The following is an 8,674-nucleotide window of genomic DNA, read 5'->3' on the forward strand; positions in this document are numbered from 1 at the left end:
AATAAGGGTGCTGATTAAAAAGAATCACATACCTTTTCCAGATGAGAAGCATTTAATTGTAGTGTATGATTTAGACTAAGAGATTGTTCTTGACAACATTTTAAAAAAACAAATATACAGTATACAAACCTGTGACAAAAGAATAATAGTTATATAACTAGATAGATAGATAGATAGATAGATAGATAGATAGATAGATAGATAGATAGATAGATAGATAGATAGATAGATAGATAGATAGATAGATAGATAGATAGATAGATAGATAGATAGATAGATAGATAGATAGATAGATAGATAGATAGATAGATAGATAGATAGATAGATAGATAGATAGATAGATAGATAGATAGATGATCTTATAAAGCTACTGACATATAAAGTCAAAAAAATAGGATTGGGGTAATAAGCTCCCACAACTCCGGGAGGCAGATGAAGATAGGAGGGCCTGGTGTGCTCTGGTCCATGGGGTCACGAAGAGTCAGACACGACTAAACGACTAAACAACAACAAATAAGCTATACACAATTGTGTAAATAAGGGATGGGGAGAATTTCATTTCAGTTCTTTTAAAAATAAGAGTTCCCAGAAATTCACTCATTTCTTTTTTTTTCAGAATAAAAGGAACATGAAAGCAAAAAACAAACAAACACAAGCAAGCAAGGAATTGTGGGATAAATGAAAACTGACTTTGATAGTTTGACTGTTTGGTGTCTGGGGTTGAATTCCTGCGGCTTCAGCTACAGGAACACCAATTAGGTCGGCTACCTCGTTCCTCTGAGAGAATCCTCATCAAAACATTGAGAAGGGCGGGTACAACATGTCTTTTCCATACTTGGAACATCTGTACTCTTGTGTACCTTTCTCTCCAGCCCTGATTGCAATACCTGTCTGTCAGGGGGAGACAGCATATAAAGCCTGAGCTTCCCCAGAGGTGGGTTCACCACCACAGTGGGAGTGTCACTCCTTAAGAGGGAGTGACTCCAAGAGAACATGACAGTGAGGCCTAGAGATTTGGCTCAATACAAGGAACACATAGGGAACTAGCTCATTGTTCATTTGTCTATCTGGTTTGTTTTTAATTGCCTGATACTAGACATGAGGGCTTCATATGCATCTATGAATACAAAGCCTGCTGGCACTGATGGTCGACCCGATTACCACCGACCCCAAGAATCCACCAGACCACTTACCATGCAGTGCATGGCGCAGGAGGCCAGTGTCATCTCCTGTGCCCCAACTGTGGCAGTAGCTGGCTGCTGCAGCCCTACCTCCCTGCTCACCTGGCCACTCCAGCAAGGAGTTCCACAGACTAACAATTGTATCAATACTTGATACAATTGAGGTCACTGTCTCCTGGGAGAAGGTGTACTTTCAAAAGAGAGTCGGTAGTGGAAGGCAGGGAGCAACCACCAGAAACTTCAAAGGTAGTGTGAGGTACAATATAGGGAGACAACAGTGTTATCATGGGAGAGGGGAAAGAAGCAGGATGTTGGTTAACTACAAATGGTCTTCTAACATAATCTGAATAGTGACAATCTCCCTGTGTTATAAGTGCTGCTGTTAAATGTCAGCGAAAGGGAAAATGTAAGCCATCCAGGACTTGATTTTGGACGACCATGCTGACCTAGCTTGCATTACAGAGACCTGGTTGAATGTGACTCAGGCACCAAATCTTTCTCAGTTTTGCCTACATGTTTATACAGACTGAGGATGTGAAACACATTTCAATCTGGCTTCAGGCCTGCTTATGGGACAGAGACCATTTTGCTCACCTTTGTGGATGACCTACTCTGGCAACTAGATAGGAGGAACGTGTCCCTGTAGATTCTGCTAGACCTCTCTGCAGTTTTCAGGGCCATCGCTCAAGGATTGAACTTGGAGGCACTGTTTTGCACTGGTCTTCCTGGAGGAGTGAACATAGAAGGTGATGCTGGGTGATGTTTCATGCCGTGTGGTGAGCTACAGGGTTCTGTTTTGTCCCCCGTGCTATTTAATATCTTCTTGAATGGCTGGGACAGGTTGTCCAAAGTTTTGGAATTTCATACTACCAGCATGCTGATGATAACCCTATCTCTTTTTTTTCCACCGAACTACAAGGGAGAAGTTCCTATTCTAAACCAGTGTCTGCTGTCAGTAATGGAATGGATGAGGGCAAACAGATTGCACTTTAATCCAGATAAGACAGAAATGCATTTGGTCAGCTGAAAGAGAAATCATGGAATAAGGATTTGATCTATGCCAGGCTGGGTTGCACAACTTTGAAAACATGGGCTCACAGTTTGGGAGTCCTCCTGGACTCATTCTTGAGCCTTGATGCCCAGGTGTCATCTCTGGCTAGGAGTGCATTTCCACAGTTCACGTTAGTGTGCCAAGTTCATCTGTTCCTTGATATGTCTAATTTGACTATAATGACACATGCCTTTGTTACATTCCATTTGGAATGCTGCAGAGCACTCTAAATGGGAGTGTATTCGAAGATTGAAGATCAAAGCTGCAGCCAGACTGTTGAAAAAGGCTAATTACAGGGAGCATATAACTCCCCTGTTACAGCAGCTTCATCGACTGCCCTTCTATTTCTTAGTCCATTGCCAGTTATGACCTATAAAGCCCTATATGGCTTGGGCCCAGGCTATCTGATGGACTGCATCTCTCTGTATAAACCCTTTGGGTCCCATGATTGTCTGGGATGTCCTATATCTTCTAAATGACAGAATGGATTAAGTCCCAAGTTTTTAAAAGTTTATAACAGGAATCATTTTATTTTGAGGAATCAAATTCAGTAATTATTTGAAAAATAACCACTGAAATTTCTACAAGCCTACAACAAATGATAGGAAAACATAATCATGGGATTGTTTGAATGTTTTCTAGGCACAGAAATTAGATTCTTAAAAGTATTCTCCAAAATTTGGTATATAGCAAGTTTATGCTATATAAACTTTGCCAAATACTGTCCGAAGTTTAAAAACTTGTTCAAAAGTTATATGGGTTTGTTATGACTGCCCTTCTTACCCGAAATGGCCTACAGAATGTGTGATTTTTTTTTTACTGGTCACACAGTATTAGAGGTCCATTCCTGAGCACCTGTAATTCAGTGCACGTTTTATTTTTCATTAGAAAAGTCACGAAGTGGGTCAACCACTTCTTAACTTCCCTATGCTATCTGGCTGTTTTGTGTGTGGAGAAAATGGGCATGAAATGGTACAATATGCTTTCAGTGCCAAATGTAGTTTGGTATGCAGGCAGAGAAAGTGCCAGAGAATTGAAAAAGTAGGAGAAATGATGGCAGTGACTTCTCTGAAATAGTTGAGCTTCATGAGGAAAACTGTATCATTATATAGTCTTCACCAGTCACTCAATATCTAATAAACAGTAGGGAGGTATACTGTATTTAGACTGTGTGACTCAAACTAGGCCTCTTTGAATCAGTCTGGATGCTTCCTGAGGCTGGATCATCTGATTGTTAAAAATATGCAGAAACGCATAAAACTTTATCAGCTTTCTCTTTCATCTGATACAAAACTTTAAGGCTGACCCAAGTGTAACATATATATTTTTTTGCAATTAAGTTTTACAATAATCTCATTACATACTTTCATGTGACAACTGATCATAAAAATAGGTTACCCATGTAATTATAGTTGTATTGTAATTATAATTATGCTGTGCTGTATAATATTTTAGATAGCTATTTTTAGTTATATAATTGTAATGAGACTGTTTTTGTTGAATGCTATAATTTTAATTGTTTGTGTGAGCTACCAGGGGACAACTTTGTCCTCAAAAGTAAGATGGAAATCCTAGATATAAATAAATAAATAATAAATTCATTATAAACTTTGGTTGGTTGGTTCCTTTTGTATATGTCGAATCTATGAACTTTCAGTAGACTTTCCATATTCTGAGAACCCCTAAAATGTTTAGTATTAGCATTCTTAGATTACATTTGGAGTTCAAAATCTGAGGAAGAATAACAGGGCTGTTCAGCTTCAGATTTCAAACAAAGCAAAAAGCATGGTGCTTAACAGAAGCTATTTGGGACAAGAGTACTGTGTTAACATATTCTCAATTAGTAGAATGATTACAGTTGAATTGTATCAATGGTCCACTGCAACATAGGAACAATGGGATTGCTAAGTGTTGTTAACTGAGAAGAAGTCAGCCATTGAATCTTTTAAGCCAGTGCTCCCCAACCTTGGGCCTCCAGATGTTCTTGGACTTCATCTCCCAGAAATCCTGACCAGCAGAGGTGGTGGTGAAGGCTTCTGGGAGTTGTAGTCCAAGAACATCTGGAGGCCCAAGGTTGGGGACCACTGCTTTAAGCGGTCCAAGGCTGGAGCTACATAACAGAAAGAAAACACCACACCTCAGGTCCAGATTTTCCTGCCACTAGAAGGAGTATGTCTTGAGCAGTGTTCCATTCCTGCTAGTAGAAGGGATGGGGAGGGTGATTTTTACTATTTCCCCCACCTCTAGTAGGCCCTTGCATTCTCTGAAATATGTTCTGAGGGTTGGATATTGTTCCCGCTTGAACAATAGGGAAGATAGCTGTGAAGACAGCAGTGAAAGAGAGAATCTCCCCAAATCACCTGTCTCTTCTGGAAACAGGACCTTTCCTCTAAATCAGTTCTCAGATTTGTGTCCCAGTTGTTGAACTTCAGCTCTCAGAAGCCTCAGCTAGCATAACCAATGGTTTAAGATTTTAAGAATTGTTTGAGGATCTGATGCTGAGAACCAAAATCAAAACATTCAAGACACTGAAAAATAAAATTTTATTTATGATTTAGTTTATTGATATGCCATCACTCTTCCAAAACTGGAGCTCAAGACAGCTTACAATACAGTTAAAACAATACAATAAGCTACAAATATTGAAACAAGACCAGAAGAAGAAGAAGAAGAAGACATCAAGCTTATATAGGAATAATATTTCATAATTTGTAGGCTAATACATAGGGATTATTTTCAGATATTGGGTAGATGATACTAGAATAAGCCAAGTTTTTTTTTAAGGAAAATTCAAAGCAGGTAACCAGAATGGCCTTCTCAATCATGATGCACATGAAAGCAATCAATTTTATTAGTCTACCAGTGGTATAAATTTGTGTTTTTAATGAAAAAAGAGCCACTGTGTTTTATACAACAGATTTGTACATGAGATACCATTATGTTTCCACACCTAAAAATTTTCACCATGCTGTGGTCCAAAGCATTCCTGAAAAATGCATGTTTGTGCAGAAAAATTACTATTAACTACTAATGGCTAATGGTTTTGTTGTTAGCCTTAAACTCAGGGCCCTAATTAATGTGCCTAAGCCCATTGGCTATTCTACTGAAGCAATTACTACAAATTACTGTGTGAAATACATGACTAGCTTCAGATTATTGTATGTACATACATTTGGAGTCGCTTCAGTAAGTGTGTGGGTTGTTAAACTTGCTGATAAAAGTTGTAATATTTAATAGCACATGAGTCTTCTATTTGCTTTAAATCATCTTTCCAGAAATATCTTTTCTGCCCGCATGTACATCAGTTGGCTTTTGTGCACCTTTTTATACATTCATTATTCTTTGCACCATTAATAAAACTGTTTGCATGAAAGAAGGTACAAATTAGCTTCTTACTTCTTCTTTACAAGGAACATTAACAAATATGAAGAAATTAAGTGGGTTATTAGTACTTTTATGGTGTGTCTTCTCGTGGCTTGTATTTCATTTTACTGTAAAACTGCTTGTTAGACTAATATCTCAACACCTAACCATTTGGCTTAAACCATATGACGCCTTTAGTGTTACTTTACACAAGATTAGTTTTGGATCCATTTTAAGATGAAACCCAAGAGAAGTTTCCATATTAGGATTTCCCCTTCCTTAACTCCCCACTTCCACCCTGGGTGCCCTACGGTAGGTTCCTGAGGGGCCAGTAATCTAGATCAGACTTTTAAGTTGCATGTGAGGGCTGCAGAGGAAGAAGAATTTTGCCCTCCCTTCTCTTGCTAGAAGGCTTTTTGTCAACAGGAGGTTCTCTAATGGATGTCACACGGAGATGAACTCAGAGATCAGATGTACCAAAATAAATAGGGCTTAAGTTAATCATGAAAACTCTAAAATATTCCAGGTTGATACAAACGGTATGATTCCAGCATCAACTCTTAAAAATGAGTAAGTCTGGATTCAGTTCTTTACACATTACACAGATAACTTTAGTCAAAATACATCTTATCATATCAGATGGATTCCTAACAGAGAACAATGCTTTCTAATATTGCTGTCATCATCATCATCATCATATGCCATCAAGTCAATTATGACTTATGACAACCCTTTCTAGGGTTTTCTAGGTAAGGCAATAGAATTGGTTTACCATTCCCTCCTTCTGGGGGCACCCTGGGATTGTGTAGCTTACCCAAGGCCACATAGGCTGGCTTTTCTCCCAGGAGGCACAGTGGAGAATTGAACTCCCAGTCTCTGGCTCCACAGCTAGATGCCTAAACCACTGAGCTATCCAGCCAGCAACAGTGCATTGACAGCAAAATATTTATCTGTGACATGTTGTTGGTGTTCGTAGATGCTCATATTTGAGAATCACAGATCATTTAAAGGGCAGCTGTTTAAAATAAAATGTAGATAAATGCATGCCACCTGAAGCATTTTAGCAAAAGGCTGAAGGTAACATAGCATTTTAAGCTGTAGTTTGTTGATGTCATCGCTGCCTACACATATGCATTTTAGACTGTTCATGCTGATTGAGGCTTCTGGGAGCTATAGTTTAAAAAAATGTAATTTTTCCAAATTCCAAATGCTGGCTGAGAAGAGGGAAATAGGCTGACAAATAGGTCAATTCAGTAGTCAGATTCTGGTGCAATAATATGGCAATGGTGTATGTCATTAATAACATGTCCTCCAGATCTGAATGGGTTATGAGGCTTGTGAGGGCACTTATACAGTGGTGCCTCGAATAGCAAGCTCCTCTATTAATGAAGAAACCGAATAGCGATGTGGTTTTCGGGGCATTTTTTCGCCTTGATTAGCGATTTTTCCTATGGGCGATTTTTGAATAGCGATCTTCGGGACCGCGTTTCGAATAGCGAGTCCATTTTAGGTCCCCTGTTTTCGATTAGCGAGTTTTTAAACAGCCGCGCAATCACTATTTTTAAAAGGGTTTAAAGTTAAGGTTTAGGGTTTGAAATGTTTGAGATCGTAAAGTGCACTGAATAAACCCTTTGTTTACCCGATTTGACCTTGTTCTGACTCTTTTTTAAATTTGTTGTGGATTTTTTCCCCCATTGAGATGCATTAATAGGTTTCAATGCGTTTCAATGGGGGAACCGCGTTTTGAATAGTGAGGTTTCCTATGGAGATTTTCCATTAGCGATGGCAATTCGTTCCAAATAGAACAGATTAGCTGGCTTTCAATGCATTTCAATGGGAAACCACGTTTTGAATAGCGATGAATTTGAATAGCGAGGTTTTTTGCGGAACGGATTAACCTTGCTATTCGAGGCACCACTGTATTACGCACCTTACAATTTAATATAGTATTTCATGCAAGGCACATTCCCAGCATAGACAACAATATAGCTGACACCCTTTTCCTTCAACAGATGTCACAGTTCATGGCATTGGCTCCAGGAGCTTGCAGATGGCCAGAAGTCCTCCCACAAGAAGTATGGCAGATTGGAGGCAGGAAGCACTCCAAGCAATAGGGCTGGCTCTTGCCCCGAGTACTCAGCAGGGTTACTTTGCAGTTTGCAAAGAGTTTAGACAATTTAGAGTTCACGAGCAGTTGGATCAGGCGTGACCCATACCAATTGATCACCTACAACAATTCGGGGGGTTTCTTTTTCAAAAGGTCATGGCACCTAGCTCTATTCAGGGCAAGATGTTGACACTGGCATTCCAGGCTAAGGCCCTTGGAGTAGCTGATTCCACAGGGGACTTTAGAATTCGTAAGATGATTGAAGGATGGAATAAGGAAAGAATTAGAATGCTTGATGATAGGTCCCCTTTTTCTCCAGCCATACTGATGAGATTTAGTGATTCATGGGGCAGCCTTTGTAGATAGATATGAGGCTTCCCTCTTACAGGCAGCAACATTTGACATTTTTGGAGCATTTCGTATTAGTGAGGTTGTGGCAGCTGGCAAGCATGATATGTCACAAATGGCATTACAACTTGCAGATGTCACAGTGGTCAAAAACAGGTTACAATTGCATATCCAGAGATCTAAAACAGATCAATTAGGGAAAGGAGCCTTTATCTCACTAGGGACTTGCTCCATTTTAGAAATATGGCCAGTTATGGCACTTGACGTGGCAGGGACATGGTGGCGCTGCGGGCTAAACCGCAAAACCTGTGCTGCAGGGTCAGAAGACCAAGCAGTCGTAAGATCGAATCCACGGGATGGAGTGAGCTCCCGTCGCTTGTCCCAGCTCCCGCCAACCTAGCGGTTCGAAAGCATGCAAATGCAAGTAGATAAATAGGGACCACTTTGGTGGGAAGGTAACAGCATTCTGTGTCTAAGTCGCACTGGCCATGTGACCACGGAAGATTGTCTTCGGACAAATGCTGGCTCTATGGCTTGGAAACGGGGATGAGCACCGCCCCATAGAGTCAAACACGACTGGACAAAAATTGTCAAGGGGAACCTTTAAAAATGGCACTTGAGGAT

Source organism: Pogona vitticeps, chromosome 1, assembly GCF_051106095.1.
Source record: "Pogona vitticeps strain Pit_001003342236 chromosome 1, PviZW2.1, whole genome shotgun sequence".
NCBI classification, from domain to species: Eukaryota; Metazoa; Chordata; class Lepidosauria; order Squamata; family Agamidae; genus Pogona; species Pogona vitticeps.